Here is a 21961-nt window from a genome sequence, read left to right on the forward strand (position 1 = left end):
ATAAAAAGAACTATTATAACCTAAAATTTTACTTTTAAAATTTTTTCATAAAAACATTTTTTGTTTTTCTATTTTATACTCCCAGTTTTATAGATGCAATCTTTAGGAACTTTACAAAGGCAACGTTCATGACTATATCGTTCGAATGAAGACAGACTTTAAATGCCTGTCTACATGTCCTTGTTCCACGCATGTTAAAATGAGGTTTCAGTAACGTGGATCTTTCATTTCGGAGTCCTGGACAAATACATAAAAGGTGGACAATATTCTCTTCTCCACTTTTACAAAGTCTGCACAATGTACCGCTACTAGCTTTTTTCCACGGAGGGACATGACTAAGGCCAGGTAAAATTCCAAATCTTGCTCTCATAAGGCATTGTTTACTTTTTTCAGACCAAGGTGTCTCCAAGTATTCTTGTACTTTCTTCTTTTCGTATCCGTTTATTACTGACCATGAATGTTTTCTTTTTGCTAGTGTATCTTTATCCTGTATAAGTGAAAGGTAATTAGTTGTTCGATTTACTAATTTTTTAAAGGATCCATTGCTTATCGTGTTGTTCCAAATTGGCATTAGTGCAAACTCTTCTAATGCATCGTTGAGATATTTCCTTACGACTGATTTGGTATTCTTATTGATTTCTTGCCAAAGTAACTGAGATATATGATTATCATGGTCATTTTTGATCCTGTACCACGTTTTAATAAATTGGCCTTTTCTTGCTATAACTTGGTTAGTTAACCCGAACTCCAGTTTAATTTGTGCTGGGGAAGCGTTATTCGGGAGATAGAAGAGGGATTTATATGTTTTTGAAAGAACCTTATTTAACAGTTCTGCATCCGTCCCCATTAATGCCTCACTACCATATGTTATTGTTGGGAGCAATTTAGCCCCTATAATTTTCAAAAGCGGCCCATATGTCAGAGTTCCAAGCGATTTCTGTGCTATCTTGAATGCTGCAGTTAGCGAGTTAGCTTTCCTTTGTCAATTTTTTGTGATTGATAGTTTCCATTTTGATCAAATAGTACACCCAGATACTTGTACACTTCAATTTGTTTCCAGTTGGGTGCTTTCCATATACCATTTATTTTTTTGTCTCAGTTTTGTATTCCTAGTGACCACCATGATTTTTGTTTTGGATTCATTTATTACCATTCCATTTTCTTGTGCATACAAAACTGTTCTGTTAATTAAACGCCGAAGACCTATTTTGGTATGGCTTAGAAGAATGGCGTCATCTGCATACATTAGGTTAGTTATCAGCTTGTCCCCTAGCTTCGGAGGATGTGCATTGAGTTCATCTAGGTATCCTGGTAAATCTCCTAAAAATAGATTAAAAAGTAGGGGTGCCCTCAGTGTGAGTTACCACCTCCAGTGCCCTCAATGTGACCTTCCTCCAGCAGTGTCCCCAGTGTGAGCTTCATCCAGCAGTGCCGTCAGTGTGAACTTCACGCTGCAGTGTCCTCAGTGTGAGCTTCCTCTAGAAGTGCCCTCAGTTAGCGTCTTCCAGCAGTGCCCTCAGTGTGACCTTCCTCTAGCAGTGTCCACAGTGCGAGCTTCCTCCTCCAGTTTCCTCAAAGTGAGCTTCTTTCAGCAGTGCCCTCAATGTGAACTTCCTCTATCAGCGCCCTCAGTGTGAGCTCCGGTCAGCAGTGCCCTCTGTGTAAGCTTCCTCAAGCAGTGCCCTCAGTGTGATTTCCTGCCAGCAGGACCCTCAGTATGACCTTCTTCCTGCAGTGCCCTCAGTGTGACCTTCCTCCTGCAGGGCCCTCAGTGTGACCTTCCTCCAGCAGTGTTCTCAGTGTGAGCTTCCTCCAGAAGTGATCTCAGTGTGAGCTTCTTCCATCAGTGCTCTCAGTGTGAGCTTCCTCTTGCAGTGTCGTCAGAGCGAGCTTCCTGCTGCAGTGTCTGCAGTTTGAGCTTCCTCCTGCAGTGCCCTCAGTGTGAGCATCCTTTAGAGGTGCCCTCAGTGTGAGGTTCCTCCACAAGTGCCCTCAGTGTTAGCTTCCTCAACCAGGGCTCTTGGTGTAAGCTTCCTCCAGCAGTGTCCTCAGTGTGAGCTTCCTCCAGCAGTGTCCTCAGTGTGAGCTTCCTCCAGCAGTGTCCTCAGTGTGAGCTTCCTCCAGCAGTGTCCTCAGTGTGAGCTTCCTCCTGCAGGGCCCTCAGTGTGAGCTTCTTCCAGCAGTGCCCTCAGTGTGAGCTTCCTCCTGCAGTGCCCTCAGTGTGAGCTTCCTCCTGCAGTGCCCTCAGTGTGAGCTTCCTCCTCCAGTGTCCTCAGTGTGAGCTTCTTTCAGAAGTATCCTCAGTGTGAGTTTACTACAAGCTTCATCCATCAGTGCCATCAGTGTTAGCTTCCTCCAGCAGTGCCCTCAGTGTGAGTTACCACCTGCAGTGCCCTCAGTGTGAGTTACCACCTGCAGTGCCCTCAGTGTGAGATTCCTCCTGCAGTGCCCTCAGTGTGAGCTTCCTCCTACAGTGCCCTCAGTATGAGCTTCCTACATCAGGGCCCTCAGTGTGAGCTTCCTCCTGCAGGGCCCTCAGTGTGAGCTTCCTACATCAGGGCCCTCAGTGTGAGCTCCTGCCTGCAGTGCCCTCGGTGTGAGCTCCCTCCTGCAGTGCCCTCAGTTTGACCTTCCAGTAGGAGAGTAGGATCTGCTTCACATGGGTACCCCCACTTTTTGCTGGTGTTTCACTGTTTTTCGACCTTAGTCTGGCTGTGGCCCTGCTAATCAGGATCACAGCCTAGCTGCTTCCTCTCTAAAATGGTTTCCATGTACATTAGGTACATATCTAATTGGTTCTGGAGTGCCTTATAAGCCCCTAGTATATGGTATACTATGTACCTAGGGTATAGGTACCTCAGAGGCCTACCAGGGGCTGAAGCATGTATTATGCCACCGCTGGGAAGCACTCCAAAATGACACCACAGGTCTGCTACTGCGGCCTGGGTAAGGTGGTGCTTGCACCCCTTACAGTGGTATAGGCTACCTATATCACTACCATTCCACACACATATAAAACCTATAAGTCACTCCTATGGCAGGCCTTGACAATCCTGAAGGCAGAGTGCTTGGTTTTTATGTGAGAGGGTGCCCCTGCATGAGCAGAGCCCCTATGCAGCGTTCGGAGTACCTCCACAGATGCTGTTTGTGGTGCAGCCTGACCATATACTCTTAAGTGCATTATAACCTTGTGGTAAATGCTAACTTTTGGATGGCTGCACGGAAACATGTCGTGTTTGGTGTCAAACGCTTTGGAATACTTCCCCCCCCCCCTGCCAGTTCTGGCGGCGGGGGTAGCATTCCACCCTTCTAGAAGGAGAGACATGTTCACACTGGTGTAACCCAGTAGGACTTTCTACAGCCCTGGCATCACAAAATGGATGCCTCTGCCACAGACACGGGTCTGGCCTCCTGCTGCTGACCGAAACTTTGGCAGGGGAGGCCTGGACAATAGGTTTCCTGTCCCAGGGCCCAGACAGGCAGATGTGCATTGGGGCTGGGCGGGAGCACTCTCTGGTGCTTTGAAGTCCTGCAGTGGGGGCAGACTTGGTGTCACTGTGCATAGTCCAGTTCAAACCGATTGGAGTGGCTACCTGCCCCTGCTCTGGCATGAAACTGGACAAAGGAAATGGGTGTAACCACCTCTCTTTCCAAACCCTCCTATAGGTGGGTCCCTAGAGTATGTCCAACCCCCAAACTTAGTATAAGTATGGAAACCCAGTCCTTGCGAATTTAGATTACCCTGGACGAAACTCTGCAACATATATCCTGGACCTTCGACTTTCTACTTTAACTAGAAGACTGAATAAATCTCCCTTGGGGACAAGGAGTGACTCCCCTGCTTGGCAGGCACCAAAGAAGCAACTGACCGGTCTGCATCGCTGAAGCTCCCGCTGGATGCTGAAGTCTTTGCATCACCAGAGGTGGATTTCCAGTCTTCCCCGAGGCTACTCTGAGCCCATAGCAAAGCTGAGGCCCGTGGCTATCGTGGGTGACGTGGAACTGTGACCCCTGGACACCATGATCTTTTGCAGCACCATCATCTTCCTGGTCTCCCTTGAAGTTGTGCTTTGGGCTTCGAGTAGCCCCAGCCTTGAGCATCTCTTGCACCGAAGATTGCTGGCCTCCACTCCACGAGTGACCCGTGGGCCAGTTTCAAGTGCGACTGCTTGAGGCTCCTTTGCGATCACTAGCCCATTGGCTAGCAGGTCCGCATGAAGGCAACTCCTCTTCTGCTTGGGCTTTTCTGGTTTCTCCAGACGTTCCCTGACTTACCCTCGCTGGGTGAGTCTCTCAGACCTTGCTGGTCTGCACCGCAGTCCTTTCTCTGAATTCCAGTGACTTGCCGTTGCCAAGGCTTGTTGGGTCCAATCTGGTCGCCGACACCGCAGCACTCGACAGACTTTGTGGGACAGCTCGAATCCGGCTCATGGACTTCGTTGACGCCTCCTGGACCTCGTGCCTGAAGAATCAAGACACCCATTGTAGGAGAATAGGGTCTGCTTTCTATGTTCACCCCCACTTTTTGCTTTTGCTTTACTGGTTTTTGACTTAGATGTGGCTGTGGGCCTGCTAATCAGACCCACAGCCCTGCTGTTCTCCTTCTAAATTAATACTATGTACTTTAGGTGCATAACCCATTTGGATAGGATCACCTTATTGGCCCCTGTACAGTGTACCTTAGGTACCCAGGGCATAGGTGTACCCTAGGCCTACCAGGGGCTGCAGCATGTATTATGCCACCCCTGGCCTGGCCTTCCATTATGACACAACTGGCTGATCACTCAGCTGGGGCAAGGTTGTGTAATCACCCCTTGCTTAGGTGTAGTATTCCTATACCTATCTTATATATAGACACATGTGTACCTATCAGCCACTCCTATGGCAGGCCTTAACAATCCTGGAGGCAGAGTGCTTGGTAACATGTGAGATGGTGCTCTAGCATGAGCCGAGCCTGTCTGCAGCTTTCGGAACCATGTCCTTACAGCTGTTCTATGATATAGCCTACCATACACTCTTAAAGTGCCTTATAATCTTAAACGGTTATGGTAACTATGGTTTGGCTTTATCAAAACATGTCGTGTAAGGTGTCTAACACTTTGGAATAATACCCCCATCCCATTTCTGGGGATGAGGATATTATCCCTCCCTTCTAGAGGGAGAAGACATGTTGAAACCTACTTACCCGGTTAAAGTTAACCAGAGCCCCAGCATCACAAAATGGATGCTGCTGCTACGACACAAGTCTGACCTCCTGCTGCTGGGAGCGATCCCGGCACGGGAGGCTTGGACAATAAGTTTCCTGCCTTGGGAGGTGCGAGCACCACCCCAGAAAGGCCTTAGTGTATTGGGGCAGGGTGGGCTGAAAGGAATGAGACATGCCTGGGGCACACAAGGTGTCCCATGCATAGTCCAGTTCAAACCGGTGCTGGGGCACTCCAGCCCCAGTCCTGGCGCGAAACTGGACAAAGGGAAGGGGGTGTAACCACCCTCCTCCCAGGTCCCACCCATAAGGCGTGACCTAGCAGGCAACCCAGCCCCCCAGATTAGTATAAGTGTGGTAGCTGGGCCCCAGGAGATTAGATTATCCTGAACCTGCAACTTGAACAGAAACTCTGGACCTTCGACATTCGACGAAAGAAGAAGACTGAAGAATCTCCCTTGTGGCCAAGGAGTGGCTACCCTGTGCAAGCAGGCACCATCAAGAGACTTACCCTTTGCTTTGCTGAAGTTCTACGAGGGAACGACTGCAGAGCCCGACCAGAGCCTTGACTTCCAGACTTCTCCGACCCTGATCCACATCCACAGCCGAGCTGAGATCCGTGGAGGCGACGAGAGACGTGGGACCGGCTACCTGGGAAAAGTGGCGAGTATCTTCCAGCGCAGCTTCTGAGGTACCCTCAAAGTTGTGCACCGGAGATTGAGAAGCCCCAACCCCAAGCACCATCTGCACCGAAGATCCGCCCCCCACACTCCACGAGTCCTGCGTGGGGCCCTTCTGCATTTTCCTGCTTGCCGCGTCTGTCCGGTTGCTTGCCCGTTCGCTAGCGGCCTTTGCGACGACACACCTTTGAATCTTCACTGCTGGTTTGGCTCCTCCAGACTGGCTCCCGCTCCTCTGCAAAAGAGAAGCACCCCAGACCTTCCTGGTCTGCACCAGAAGCAAGTCCTCCATTCTTCGTGGGTTTCGCTTGCCAAGGCTTGGTGAGTCCTAGTTCGACTTCGACGCCGCCGACAGCTCGCCTCCTGGTCCTGGTCATCCTCGACGTCTCCTGGTACCCGTGGCTGCTGCGACAAGCTTCACCTCTTCACCTGCAATCTTCACGACATCGCCTGGTTCCTTCCTGGTTCCACGTGGTCACTGGCTAGTGACCCAGACTCTGTCCCTTCTGCTTGCAGGTATCCTCTCTTCTTGATCCCAGCCTTGGGATCCAACGGACACTCTTCACTGACTGCCTGCCAGCAACTTTCCTTCAGGCATCCATAGAAGTCCACGACGAAACCCGACGCAAGTTCACACCTATGCACCCGCAGCCCGTGGGCTAGGTAACTTGGGTCCTTCGGTGCTCACAAGGGTATTGACTATCCGAGGGTCTAGTTTCCGAGTCTCGACTTTCTAGCTATACCAGAAGTGTCCTAAAACTGCTCATTTCTAACTGCTAGTGATTCTATTGACTTTTACGCATTACGCGTGAGTGTTTCCACTCTGCACCTGAATCACGTGGGCCTCCCACTTCCTAACTGTTGGTAGTGTAGTGTAGCCCCAGCGATTCCCTAGGCCTAGGCCTATTCTATTTCCGTGACAGTGGTCCTTATACCACTTCTTTAGTATATGGTTTGCGTGGCCCCTAGGGCCTAACTGTATTACTTACCTGTGTGACTTAATGTATGCTTAAATAAGACTGTGTTGTACTTACCTCGAATCTCATAAAGACTGCTGAGGGTTTGACTAGAATAAATACACTTTATTTTATATATATATCTGTTGTGGAGTCCTTTCATTTGGTATTCAAGGGATTATATATGGTATCACAGCTGGCTTCACATGCCATTCAGAGTTTAGCCTAAGACTGCTCTTGTCCATGCTACCACTAGGATAGCTGGTCTATAAGGTTGACTTTACAACCAATCACCATAAGGGTTGTTTGGACTGATATAAGGTGTACACTAGAACTAGTGACATCATACATCAGGCCAACTTCTCACACCCATCAACTCACCTGAAGCACCCGACATCTGTGGGCATTGGTCCATCCTGCCCTCGGTCACTGGTTAGTGACCCAGACTCTGTCCCCTCTGCTTTCAGGCTCCTTCCATCCTAGATACAGGCTTGGATCTCTCCGAACACTTCTCCTGTTCATGGCAGCAGCAGCAGTTCTTTGCAGACTTCGATTGCAATCGACAACGCAACCCGACACCAAAAGATACCTATGCACCCGGCTTCCCTGGGTGAGGTAACTCGAGTACTCCGGTGCTCCCGAGGGTGCTAGCCCTAGAACTTCTTAAGTCCAAAAGGGTTTGGTCCTGACTCGAGTCTAAGTGTCCCTAATCTTTAAATTTCCAACCGCGACATTGCCCTTAGAAACTGACGGGAACCCGCGGTTGTGTTTACACACTGCATACAGTCCCTGTGGGTCCCCTGTGTCACTACCTTGGGTGTTTCCTTGGGGTCCCAGCGTTTCTACAGGCTCTAGGCCTTGTGTCTTTCCCAGTCGTGGTTCTTATACCACTTTTTTGGTATATGGTTTGGTACGCCCCTAGGGCCCAAACGTGTATTTTTACTATTACTGATAATTGCTGACTTGTAAACAAAGTACTTCGAACTCCAGTCTCATAAAGAGACTAGAGGGGTGTGTTTTATCCTAAATGCATATATTTTGAATATATACCTGGTGTGGTTGTCCTAGCATTTGATCATTCAAGAGATTATAGACAGGTAAACAAGCTGCTTTATATTCCTTCTTGACTTAGCCTGAAGGCTGCTCTCCATAGCTACCACTAGGATAGCTTTCAATAAAGGTTTTCTTTAACCTATCACCATAAGGGGTTGTTTGGACTGATACAAGGTGCCCACTAGAACTAGTGGACAGCATATATCAGGCCACCTTCTCACACCCAGGACCCTGCTGGTCCGCAGCAAAGCATCTTTTCTCTTCCTGCGTGGGTTGCTGTTGCCAAGGCTTGTTGGGTTCAATCTGTGCACCGACACCGCAGCACTTGACATCCTTTGAAGCACAGCTCGAATCCAGCTCCTGGCTGCCGTCAACGCCTCCTGGTCCTCGTGACTGCAGAGTCAAGCTTCACCTCTTCGCACCTGAAACACCCGACATCGGTGGGCATTCGACTATCGTGCCCCTGGTCACTGGCAAGTGACCCAGACTCTGTACCCTCTGCTTTCAGGTTCTTCTGATCTTTGATCCAGGCTTGGATCACACCGGACACTTTTCTTCTTCCCGGCAGCAGCACTTTGCAGCAGATCGCCATTTAAATCAACGACGATTCCTGACACCATTTGACACCTATGCACCCGGCTTCCCTGGGTGAGGTAACTCGAGTACTCTGTTACTCCCGTGAGTGCTGGCCCTAGAACCCCCTAAGTATAAAGGGGTTTGCTCAAAGTTCTCTCCTAAGGGTCCTTAACTTCTAAAATTCCAACCGCGACTTTCCCATAGAATAGTACGGGGCTCGCGCCTTTGTTCTCAGACTGCACGTGTCCACCATGGGTGTCCTGTGTCACTACCTTGGGTGGTTCCTTGGGGTCTCAGCGATTCTACGTGCTCTAGGCACTGTGTGTAGTCAAGTTGTGGTTCTTATACCACTTTCTTAATATATGTTTTGGTCTGCCCCTCGGGCCCACTGTGTATTGTGCTATTTACTGTCGTTTTAGAACTGAATTATTGTGTATCTTGGACTCTAATCTCATAAAGAGATTAGTAGTGAGTGTTTAGAAATAAATACAGATATTTTATATATACCGTGTGTGATTCTCCTTTCATTTAGTTATTCAAGAACTTTCTTGGGCATTTTCTTAGAAGTTAGGTCATTCAAGGGGGTCACTATGGATCCATAACCTTTGACAAATCTTCTATAGTACCCAGTCAGGCCCAAGAAAGCTCTGACCTGAGCCTGGGTGGTTGGAGCAACCCAGTCCATTATGGTCTGGATTTTGCTCTGCAATGGTTGAACCTGGCCTCCACCCACAAGGTGGCCCAGGTACAATCAATCAATCAATCAATCAATCAATTTGTAAAGCGCGCTACTCACCCGTAGGATCTCAAGGCGCTGGGGGGAGGGGGATCCGCTACTGCTCGAAGAGCCAGGTCTTGAGCTGTTTCCTGAAGGAGAGATGGTTCTGGGTCAGTCGTAGGTGGGTGGGGAGGGAGTTCCATGTCTTGGCCGCCAGGTAGGAGAAGGATCTTCCTCCGGTGGTGGTCTTGCGGATGCGGGGGATGGTGGCGAGGGCGAGGCTGGCAGAGCGGAGGTGGCGGGTGGGTGTGTAGAATGTGAGGCGGTTGTTGAGGTATGTGGGTCCCATGTCGTGGAGAGCCTTGTGTGCGTGGGTGAGGAGTCTGAACGTGATCCTCTTGCTGATGGGGAGCCAGTGCAGGTCTCTCAGCTGGGGAGAGATGTGGCTGAAGCGGGGGGTGTCCAGGATAAGTCGTGCAGAGGCGTTCTGCATGCGCTGGAGTCTTTTCTGTAGTTTGGCCGTGGTTCCAGCGTAGAGGGTGTTTCCGTAGTCCAGTCGGCTGGTGACGAGGGCCTGGGTGACCGTCTTCCTGGTGTCGGTGGGGATCCACCGGAAGATCTTTCGGAGCATGTGCAGGGTGTTGAAGCAGGATGACGAGACGGCGTTGACTTGCTTGGTCATCGTGAGGGAGGAGTCCAGGATGAAGCCCAGGTTGGGAGCATGGTCCGTTGGCTTTGGAGCGGAGCCCTTGTGCAGGGGGCCACCAGGAGTCGTCCCAGGCGGAGGGGGATGTTCCCAGGATGAGGACTTCCGTCTTATCAGAGTTCAGTTTCAGCCAGCTGAGCTTCATCCATTCCGCGACGTCTTTCATTCCTTCCTGGAGGTTGGCTCTGGCTGTGGCGGGGTCGTTGGTGAGGGAGAGGATCAGCTGGGTGTCGTCGGCGTAGGAGATGATGTTGAGGTTGTGTTGGCGTGCGATGGCTGCGAGGGGGCTCATGTAGACGTTGAAGAGGGTGGGGCTGAGCGAGGATCCTTGCGGGACACCGCAGATGACTTCGGTGGCCACGGACCGGAATGGGGGAAGGCGGACTCTCTGGGTTCTGCCGGCGAGGAACGAGATGATCCATTCCAAGGCCTTTCCTTGGATTCCGATGTTGCTGAGGCGCTGTATCAGGGTGCGGTGGCATACGGTGTCGAAGGCTGCCGAGAGGTCCAGGAGGATGAGGGCAGCTGTTTCCCCGTTGTCGAGCAGGGACCTGATGTCGTCGGTGGCTGCGATGAGGGCGGTCTCGGTGCTGTGGTTTGCTCAGAAGACGGACTGCGAGGGGTCGAGAGATCCGTTGGTCTCGAGGAAGGCAGAGAGTTGTTTGTTGACGATCTTCTCGATGACTTTGGACGGAAAGGGGAGGAGCGAGATGGGGCGGAAGTTCTTGAGGTCCGTGGGGTCCGCGGTGGGTTTCTTCAGGAGGGCGCTGAGCTCGGCGTGTTTCCAGCCCTCTGGGAAGGTGGCGGATGCGAAGGAGCTGTTGATGATGTTCCGGAGTTGGGGTGCAATGATGGAGTCGGCTTTGTTGAAGATGTGGTGTGGGCAGGGGTCGGTTGGGGAGCCGGAGTGGATGGTGTTCATCGTGTGGGTGGTATCTTCGGTGCTGACCGTCGTCCAGGTGTGGAGGGTGGTGGTGGGGGGTGCCGGATCGGTGGTAGGGTGAGCGGTCTGTGCGCCGAAACTGTTGTGTATGTCGGCAATCTTGTGGTGAAAGAACGAGGCGAGTGAGTCGCAGAGGTCCTGCGAGGGTGTGATGTCGTTGTTGCAGGCGCTGGGGCTGGATAGCTCTTTGACGATGCTGAAGAGTTCCTTGCTGTTGTGGGAGTTGTTGTCCAGTCGTTCTTTGAATGTGGTCCTTTTGGTGGTGCGGATCAGTTGGTGGTGTTTGCGGGTGGCGTTCTTGAGGGCTGTCATGTTTTCTGTAGTCTGGTCATGGCGCCAGGCTTTCTCGAGGGTACAGCAGGTTTTCTTGGAGTTTTTGAGGTCGTTGGTGAACCAGGAGGCTTTCTTGCTGCCCTGTCTGCTGGGGGGGTTCTTCAGTGGTGCGAGGTCATCGGCGCAGTTGGTGAGCCACTGTGCGAGGTTGCGGGCTGCTTCGTTGGGGTCCGTCGTGTTGGTGGGGGGGTTCTGGCTGAGGGAGGTGGTGAGCTGGTCGGCGGTGATCTTGCTCCAGCTTCTGCGGGGAACCTGTTGAGGGTGGTTGTGGGTCGTGGTTCTCCTGAAGTTGAAGTGGACGCAGCTGTGGTCTGTCAAGTGCAGTCCGGTGGAGTGGCTGAAGGAGATGTGCTTACTGGAGAAGATGGGGTCAAGCGTGTGGCCGACGATGTGGGTGGGGGTGTTCACCAGTTGCTTGAGTCCGAGGTTGGCGAGGTTGTCCAGCAGGGTGGCTGTGTTGCTGTCATTGTTGTTCTCCAGGTGGAAGTTGATGTCTCCTAGGAGGATGTAGTCTGAGGAGGTAAGGGCGTGCGGGCTGACGAAGTCTGCGATGGCTTCGCTGAATTGTGTGCGTGGTCCCGGGGATCTGTAGACGAGGGTGCCTCTGAGGGTGGTCTTGGGGTCGGTGTGTATCTGGAAGTGAAGGTGTTCGGCGGCGGTGAGGGTGTCGTCGGAGTTGGTCGTGATTCGGATGGTGTTACTGTGGACGATGGCGATGCCTCCTCCGGCTTGGTTGACGCGGTCCTTCCGGGCAATCTTGTAGCCATCCGGGATGGCTATGGCGATGTCGGGAGCTGAGGAGGCGTTCATCCATGTTTCTGTGAGGAAGGCGACGTCTGGTGATGTTGTGTTGAGAAGGTTCCAGAGTTCAACGGCATGCCTGTGGATGGAGCGAGTGTTGAGCAAGATGCACTTGAGGTGGTCGTTGCTGGCGCCTGGCTTGGTGGGTGCGGTGCAGGATCGGGTGCAGGTGAAGTTGCAGGCGTGGCAGGTGAATGCTCCGTGGGTGCTTTTCGGGTTGGCTTGGTAGCAGGCTGGCTGTTGGCCGGTGTTGAGTGCGTGGAGGGTGGCGGCGTCGTATCTCTGTCGGGTTGGCTGGCTCCGGCGGGGTCTAGGGGTTCTGGCGCTGGGCGTGGTCCAGGCGTGGACGGGCGTAGACGGGCTTGCCTTTGGCACGCCTTCAGCGCACAATCGGCGCGCCCGCTGCACGTGGCCGCTGCGCGTATGCGCGGTCCCCGCCATATATGGCAAAGTGGGAGGGAGGAGCAGCTGGGAGGCGGGAGCGGGGCGGCCAATGGGGAGCGGGTACACAACATGACTCTGCCCTATCTGGCACTTAGTGGCCTTGATAGTTAGGCCTGCTTTTTGCAGGGCCTTCAAAACATTCCTGAGGTGGACCAGGTGATCCAGGTAGAGCTAAAGACAGCAATATCATCTAGATATGCTGCACTATAGGCTTCCAGGCCTGTGAGAACTGTATTCGCCAACCTTTGGAAAGTGGCAGGTGCATTTTTCAACCAAAGGGCATCACCACAAATTGGTAATGCCCACTAGGGGTAGAAAATGTTGTCTTTGGCTTTGTATGATCAGCTAGTCTGATCTGCCAGTAACCAGCTGTCAAGTCAAATGTGCTCAGAAACTTGGCTGAGGCCAAACAATCTATAAGCTCATCTGCCCTTGGTATTGGATGGGCAACAGTCCTAGTGACTTCATTGAGACCCCTGTGGTCTACACAAAACCTCATCTCTCTCTTGCCATCTTTGGTGTGAGGTTTAGGTACTAAGACAACTGGACTAGCCCAAGGGCTATCTGAGGGTTCAATGACTCCCAATTCCAACATCTTCTGGACTTTAGCCCTAATACAGTCCCTGACATGATCAGTGTGAGAAGGTGGCCTGATATATGCTGTCCACTAGTTCTAGTGGGCACCTTGTATCAGTCCAAACAACCCCTTATGGTGATAGGTTAAAGACAACCTTATATGAAAGCTATCCTAGTGGCAGCTATGGAGAGCAACCTTCAGGCTAAGTCTTGAAGGAATGTAAAGCAGCTTTTTTTACCAGTCTATAATCTTTTGAATGATCAAATGAAAAGACAACCCCAACAGGTATATATTCAAAATATATGTATTTAAGATAACACACACCCCTCTAGTCTCTTTATGAGACTGGAGTTTGAAGTACTTTGGTTTCAAGGGTTTAAGCATCAGTAAAAGCACAAATCAACGTTTGGGCCCTAGGGGCGTACCAAACCATATACTAAAATAGTGGTATAAGAACCACGACTGAAATAGGCAGTATGCCTAATGTCTCTAGAATCGCTGGGACCCCGAGGAACCACCCAAAGTAGTGACACAGGGGACCCACGGGAGCCATATGCAGTGTGAAGACAACACCGCGGGTTCCCATTATCTTCTATGGGGAATGTCGCGGTTGGAATTTTAAAGATTAGGGACACTTCTAATCGAACTAGGACCAAACCCTTTTGGACTTAGACAGTTCTAGGGTTAGCACCCTCGAGAGTACCAGAGTACTTGAGTTACCTCACCCAGGGAAGCCGGGTGCATAGGTGTCTTTTGGTGTCGGGTCGCGTTGTTGATTCAAATGGAATCCTGCAAAGAACTGCTGCTGCCGAGAAGAGGAGAAGAGTCCGGAGAGATCCAAGCCTGGAACTAGAATGTAAGGAACCTGAAAGCAGAGGGAACAGAGTCTGGGTCACTTGCCAGTGACCTAGGGCAGGATGGACCAATGCCCACAGAAGTCGGGTGCTTCAGGTGAATTGACGGGTGTCTTGACTCTTCAGCCACGAAGTCCAGGAGGCGTCGACGAAGTCCACGAGCCAGATTCGAGCTGTCCCACGAAGTCTGTTGAGTGCTGCGGTGTCGGCGACCAGAAAGCACCCAACAAGCCTTGGCAAGTCTCAGGAAATCAGAGAAAGGACTGCGGTGCAGACCAGCAAGGTCTGATGGACTCACCCAGCAAGGGCAAGTAGGAGCAAGACTAGAGCTACCAGAAAAGCCCAAACAGAAGTGGAGTTGCCTTTGTGGGGACCTGCTAGCCAACGGGCTAGTGATCCCGAAGGAGCCTCGAGCTGTCGCACTTGGAGCTGGCCCACGGGTCACTCGTGGAGTGGAGGCCAACAATCTTCGGTGCAGGAGGTGCTCAAGGCTGGGGCTACTCGGAGACCAAAGCACAACTTCGAGGATGACCAGGAAGGTCAAATCAAGTCAAGTCAAAGTATGCTTTATTCGAATTTCATTCATAAAAGCAGAAAAACAAAATACAATATAAAACGAATACATACAACAATTTTAAAACAAGATTAAATTTCAATCATTAGCAACAAAGTGCAAAGCACACTTCAAGAGGAAAATGTTTTGACTCAAATTATTGGTCCTATATATATGTACTCTTCTATTTATAATGGTAAGAGAATCATAAGGTGCATAATTTAAAATAGTTTAAAAAATAGCATACAGATAAAAATACAGGATTAAAACATTACAGAGAATAGTCAAATGGCTAGCAGTCTCTGTGATGAATAAGAGAGTAGTTAAGTAACTAGCAATCTCCTTCTAATTGACCACGCCCAACCTAGATATTTTGCGGTGGCTACTGAAACCCATGTCAACGTGCTGGTGCATATAATGCGCAGAGCCACAGTGCTACTAGATTTTTGCACATTGGGGAAAACCAAATACGCCTTGGTACCGCGTAGGGTTGACAAGAAAATAAAAAGTGACCGATGGTTTCTTTGGTAATACCACAAACAGGGCAGGTGTCACAAGATCCACCTTCCCACTTGGCTGTCAAAAATTTGAGGGGAAGTGCACCTGCTCGGAGTTGGAAGAGAAGCTTCCTTTCACCTGGCCTGGTTATAGTGTCCCAGTAAGATTCTAAACAGGGATACATTTTAGCCTCCAAAAATTCACCAGACATTGAACCAGCACTGGAACTTCTCCAGTGTCGGGAGGCAACCATCTCCCAGTAGGTGCTCTTTAAAATACTTTTAGATGGGAAGATTGCTCTCGTAGGGTCTTCCCAAAGTGAAGACATACCAAGGTCGATCAAGGATATCTTTAGTGATTTCAGCCATCCAATTTTGTGGTACACATCAGATCTTATGATATCTAAAAAACCCTCGGCGTAATGATGAACCACAGGAGTGGTCCAAAGCCTATGCCAATAAATAATCGGGCGTAGCTTAACTAAATCTGTAACTGCTCTTCTACCCAAATCATATTTTAGGGGCAACAATGGGGTGCTTTTAGGAACACCAGTTATAGCCCTGAGAAATGTATTCTCCGAGGATTGAAGTGCAGCCACCTTTTCAAAGCCCCAGAGACCGGCGCCGTAAAGCGCAGAGCCAATAGCCTTTGCTTCATAAATCTGCAGGGCGGGTTTAACAGGTTTAGTTAAAGATTTTCTGTGCTCTGTAGAGATAGCACCAGACAATTGCCTGTGTCTAAGTGTTGCAAGATCAATATGATGCCGCCAGCTCTTCTCTTTAGATATATGTATACCTAGGTATGTAAAAGTTTTCACTACCTCTAGCGGGCGGTTATTCAAAGTAATTTTGGATTTAAAACTACGATGGGGGTTAAAAATCATAAGTTTAGTTTTGGCTGTGTTAACCTCTAAGCCATACTCCCCACAAAATTGATCGAAAATAGACAAGGCATGCTGTAAACCGCTAGGGGTTTTCGATAGGATGAGCGTGTCATCTGCAAACATTAAAATAGGGATTTTAATCCCTGCTAAAAAAGGGGCATCCACTTGTGCTGAGAGCATCCGGGCTACTACATCGTTAATATACAGTGTAAAAAGCACGGGAGCCATCGAACATCCCTGGCGAACTCCCCTTTCAACAGGAAAGTCCGCAGTTACCGGACCCATCCCCCCCCACTGAATTCTAGCGTAATTAGATTCGTGGAGTCTCATTATGAGGGATAATAGTTCGTTTGGGAGTCCCTGCTTCTTAAGAACCGACCATAACATAGAACGAGGGACAAGATCAAAAGCGGCCCTCAGATCGACAAAAGCCGCATACAAGCTTCCCTCTCCCAGCACTACGGTCTTCCACTGTAACAATGTAAATCGGAAGACCTGGTCCAGCGTGCTAGTGGAGCGACGAAAGCCTGCCTGAAAGGGTGAAAGAGCATTAAACTCCTCCGCCCAATCCAGGAGCCTGTTAACGATCACACGCCCCACGACTTTTTGGATAGTATCTATAAGGCTTATTGGCCTATAGTTACCCGGCTGGGACCGGTCGCCTTTCTTAAAAATGGGTATAATTACTGCCCCCTGCCAGGATGTGGGTACCGATGCGCCCTGAGCAATAGCATTCAGAAGAAGATGAATGTACTTGCTCCAGCGTTCTTTGTCATTAATAAATAGGTCCGCTGGCACTCCATCAAGACCAGGAGCACGTCCACAAGCCACTGAGCCAAGGGCCGTCGTAATTTCAGAGATGTTAAAAAGAGTTTCCTGGATTTGTTCTGCTCTAGTTTCTAGACCCGAACTAGAACTGTTTGGGTTAGCATACTGCGCTCTGAAAAATGTTACCCATTCTTCTTCAGGCACATTATTGTACGGGGTCTCTGGAAAACCAGATTTTCCCCACCTAACAATGTGCCAGAACAACCGGGAGTCCCTTTTGTTGCTGGCTACCCTTAGCTCAGACCAATGGTGCTCGTCCCATGCTTTCTTAGCCTTGGATATACTAATTTTGTAATCCCTTCTAGCTGTTTGGATTACAGAGGATTGACCGCCCTTAATGGCGTTACCCAAGGTTAGACGTGCATTTCTACACTGTTTGTTGTACCACTTGGTAGGCTTGGGGGCTCTGGCTCCATTGTTTTTTACCGGTTTAAGAAAGTAATCTTTGATTGTGCAGAAGAGGGTATTATGTATTCCTTCTACCTTGTCTAGCCCAGTATCACGTGAGTTAGAAAGCTCAATTGCCAATATTGCTTGATCAACCTGGTCAGATATTTCAGCGATAGCTTGGTGATTGGTTGCTATCTTTTCCCACTTTAATCTGCGCAGGTCGTTAGTCAGAACAATCAGGGGAGGAACCAATTCAGAGGAGCCATCGGGCTGGTTGGTATGGGACCACCATTTATGTGTTGTACACAAGGGATTATGATCACTCTCAATTCTCCCTACAACCTCCATGTCGCATATTGAGGACCACAATCTAAGGCTACATAAAACGTAGTCAATTCTACTATTATGGCGCCCATTGTTAAATGTGCTGGCCCCGTTTCTGTCACTACTAGTCCTTCCGTTCAGAGCTCTTAAGCCCTTCTCACAACAGAGGGAATTTAGGGCAATGACATCATTGGTCCAGCGCACAACCGCATTGAGCTCTAATTTGGGGACTCCCCATTGACAATCCTCTTCCTCCCCGAAAAGATCGTCTTCATTGACTAATGGCTCAAATGTTCTATTAAAATCGCCCGCAATAACAATGTTGTTGTTTGAAGAGTGGGTATCAAGAAGACAGCTCAAAGCTGCTAGAGTCTCTGACCTCCCCCCCCTATTACTCCGAACATAGATGTTATAAATATCCAACATACCTAGTTTTTCTAGGTTCACTTTAATTAGTTGGATATCTCGATTATTAGTTTCTACAACTTAAATGGATAGTTTTAAATTCTGACGGACCCATATAGTTAAACCCCCCATTGGTCTCCCCCTAGGTCCTTTTAGTGCAGGTACCGAATAATTCAAATATCCCTGTACAAAAGATGGTTCACATAACCAAGTCTCCCGGAATATGCACAAATCAAAACTGTTAACAAAAGATATTCAATCCTCAGAATCCAATTTAGAGGACAATCCAGCTATATTCCAGGAGAGTAGGTTCCCCGTGATAGCCTTGGTGCCAGCCAAGCTGTCAACAGATGGTAAAAAATCTGGGGCAGAGAAATGACCATTACAGGTATCTGTGCTTGCTTGTGATACTGGCTTTCTTAGGTCACTAGAGGCTGAGAATGTGTCAGAAGATGGCTTTCCAGGGACCAAGGAGGAAGCCTTAGGGCTATTAAGTCAGTCCACGTCTTCGAGGTTTGCTAATACCTCATATCGATTTCTGAGCGGAATAGGAGGGTTGGATTGATTAAAAAGTGGAGCCCCAAAATTAATATTGGGAACTATCTGAGTTCTGGGATAAAAATAGGTTAATTCCCAAGTAGTGATAAAAGACCTCGTATAATTAGTATGCCAATTAAGGATATGGCTGACAGCTCTAGTGTCCCTAAAATTGATTAAAATGATATCCCCATCTATATTTTTTTGTGTGTTTCCCAGCCAGGATAAGCGCCGAACATGTAGAATTTCCCCGTTGATATGTGAGGGAAGAGGGCGGTTCTGGCCAAGCCAGTGGATCACCTTGTTTTTTAGCTGCAAATATCCCTCTGTTGTGCCATCTTTTAAAGTAGGAACACCCGCAAGGACAACCACAAGAGGGACAGCTTCTGGTGGCAGGTTAATAAAAGAAGGTCCACATAGTTTAGAGGTAGGAGCTAACTTATAACCTTTCCTATCACTCGTTGGGCCTGTTTGTGACAGAACATTATCTCCCAAGTAATCGCTTGTATTATTTGGAATAATGGGTTGCATTAGGTTGGAAGTTGTAATTCCACCTGCATTTGTGATGGTTACCTTGCTAGTACTCGGGTGGGTTTGTGAATTGATCTCCAGAGGAGAAGCAGTATAGGATGGTTCAGCAGGACCTAGACCAGCAGGAGGCGCTGTATATGATTTGCGAGAATCCGCGGCTAATTCCATTTTGCTATTCATTAGGAGTTCCACTTTCTCCAGCCTTTTTTCAATTGTTTTTAGACTCTCAACAACGGGTACCAACAAAGATTTCAATAGCTGATCTATATTACCTATTAACTCTATAACATTTATGTCGCTTAGCAGACAGGGTGTTGGCCTGCTAGGAGAAGATGTACTAGCTGTGCAGTGTGTAGGACCTTTGTCGGCAGGTGCCACACCAGAGTTGCGGCTAAGTTTTATTTTATTTTTATTCCTTAACAAATCAGAGTCTATCTTTCTCCGTTTATTAGGCACTGGGCCCGTGGGTTTAAATTGCCTGGATAGGTTAACCTTATGGAGTGGAGACTTGCTAGCTTGTAGTAATGACCCATTGGAAACAACTGGCTCGACAGTTTGACTAGGGAGTGTGGTTAAGACCATAGGGGATAAATCAATCAGTGACTCAGCAGAATGTACATTTTGAGACAATACGATGGAATCATTATTACCAGAAGGGGGTGGAGTCTCTTTAAAGGAAAGGCCACTCACATCTGGGGAAGTTACCACATACTGAGGGGTCGTGAGTAGAGGCGTACTTTTAATCAGTTCAATAGAGTTACGACACCTCACTCTTAATTCTGCGAGTGTAGCTTCGCGATCTGAACTCGAGGTAACTTTAAATAGATAACCATCAAGAGTACCCCTATTAGCACAATCAGCCATTTCGATATAACTTAATATCGTACACCACTATAAAAATACGTACAACGAAAATGAAAGGGTATGAACACCACCCAACAATGAGGAACAAACCAAAATACTTTAAAAACAGCACAGAGGAAAGTCAAGAGGGTGAGCCCGGCCCGGCCTCCTTCGGCTCCTGAGGGCTACAGAGGGCCCGCCCTTTGCCCGGGCTTAGCCCGGCGCAGTCCCGCGTGCGGTCCCCGCGTGGCGGTGGATAGGCTTGATTTTAAGCGCCTCCAGGCGCGAGAGCACAGTAGGCGGGTTCCTGTTCCTGTCCGGCGCTAGGGATGTCGGGAAAGGTAGTCCCCCTCCGCACAGCGGCCGCGTATTGAATGGCGGCGGCGGGAGGGAGACAGCGCTCGTTTCGCTGCACCAGGACGATGGCCAGGTAAGGTGAAGCGTCAGGGATCAAACTCAGCCCTCCAGGACACAAGCGCAGAAGTCACCCCTCAGAGAAGGTGCTGATCAGTGGTGACGGGCAAAATTACTATTCTAGCTTCGCCGGGTGTTTGACTGAAGGAAGGTGCTGGTCAATTGTTGCTGAAGCAGTCTTCTTTCTTCAACGTTTGGTGATTCGTAAAGTTCCACAGTTAACCAAGAGTCTACAGCACTCTGATTGCAGCTGTTCCTTGACGGCGACGCTCCACCGAATGTAGAAACAGATGGTCAACCGCAAACGCCAACTCTGTGCTCCACTGTGTGGTCCGCGTTTGAACCCTGATGTTCCTTGGAGATGGAGGCGATCTCTTGGGTTGTTGGTTGTGGCGCCTTCCACCGAGCACAGTGCGCCCTGCTATGTGCTGTCGTCCGTGTGGAGGGGCAGCTGCCGATGGAGTCCTGTTGGATGGTGCCTTAGGAACTCTAGGGCCACACTGCGCTGCCCCTGCCCGCCTCCTGTTGCTGCAGCTCACACGTGAACGAGGCAGGACAAATGGGTGGTTTAGCCGGTCAGGAAGGTGTTGTTGCTGCAAAAGTTCACGGTGTCCAGGGGTCACGGTTCCATATTACCCACGATAGCCATGGGCCTCAGCTTTGCTGTGGACTCAGGGTAGCCTCGGGGAAGTCTGGAAATCCACCTCTGGTGATGCAAAGACTTCGGCGTCCGGCGGGAGCTTCAGTAATGCAGACTGGTCAGCTGCTTCTTTGGTGCCTGCCAGGCAGGGGAGTCACTCCTTGACCCCAAGGGAGATTTCTTCCGTCTTCTAGTCGAGATAGAAAGTCGAAGGTCCAGGATATATGTTTCAGAGGTTCGTCCAGGGTAATCTAAAGTCCTAGGGACTGGATTCCCATAATTATACTAAGTTTAGGGGATGGACTAACTCTAAAGCCCCACCTATGGGTGGGCCTGGGGTGGGGGTGGTTCCACCCCTTCCTCTTTGTCCAGTTTCACACCAGAGCAGGGGCTGAGTGCCCCTGCAACTGGTTTGAATTGGGCTATGCACAGGGACACCTTGTGTGCCCCAGGCAGTGTCTAAAAATCATTCACTGAATGCACCCACCCTGCCCCAATACACATCTGCCTGTCTGGGGAGGTGGTTACACCTCCCTGTGTCAGGAAACCTATTGTCCAGGCCTCCCCTGCCGGAGTCTCCCCCAGCAGCAGGAGGCCAGACCTGTGTCTGTGGCAGTGGCATCCATTTTGTGATGCCAGGGCTTTGAAAAGATTTAACCGGGTTTAGCCAGTGTGAACATGTCTCTCCCTCTAGAAGGGTGGAATGCTACCCCCGCCACAAGAACTGGTGGGGGGTAGTATTCCAAAGCGTTTGACACCAAACACGACATGTTTTGATGCAGCAATTCCAAAGTTAGCATTCACCGCGAGGTTATAATGCACTTAAGAGTATATGGTATGGCTGTATCACAGAACAGCCATAAGGAAGTATTTCCGAATGTTGCAGAGGGGCTCAGCTCATGCTTGGGCACCCTCTCACATAAAACCAAGCACTCTGCCTTCAGGATTGTCAAGGCCTGCCATAGGAGTGGCTTATAGGTTTATATGTGTCTGTATAAGGTAGTGATATAGGTAGCCTATACCACAGTAAGGGGTGCAAGCACACCCTTACCCAGGTTGCAGTAGCAGACCTGTGGTGTCATTTTGGAGTGCTTCACCAGGGGTGGCACAATACATGCTGCAGCCCCTGGTAGGCCTCTGAGGTACCTATGCCCTAGGTCATGGGTACTCACAAACTTTCTCTCGGGGGCCAAATTTACAGTGTGGTTTGTGGCCGAGGGCCGCACCGGTGGGGGCGGGGTCAGAGGGGGAGGGGCGGGGCTAAAGGAAAA

Source organism: Triturus cristatus, chromosome 5_1 (assembly GCF_964204655.1).
Source record: "Triturus cristatus chromosome 5_1, aTriCri1.1, whole genome shotgun sequence".
Taxonomy (NCBI): domain Eukaryota; kingdom Metazoa; phylum Chordata; class Amphibia; order Caudata; family Salamandridae; genus Triturus; species Triturus cristatus.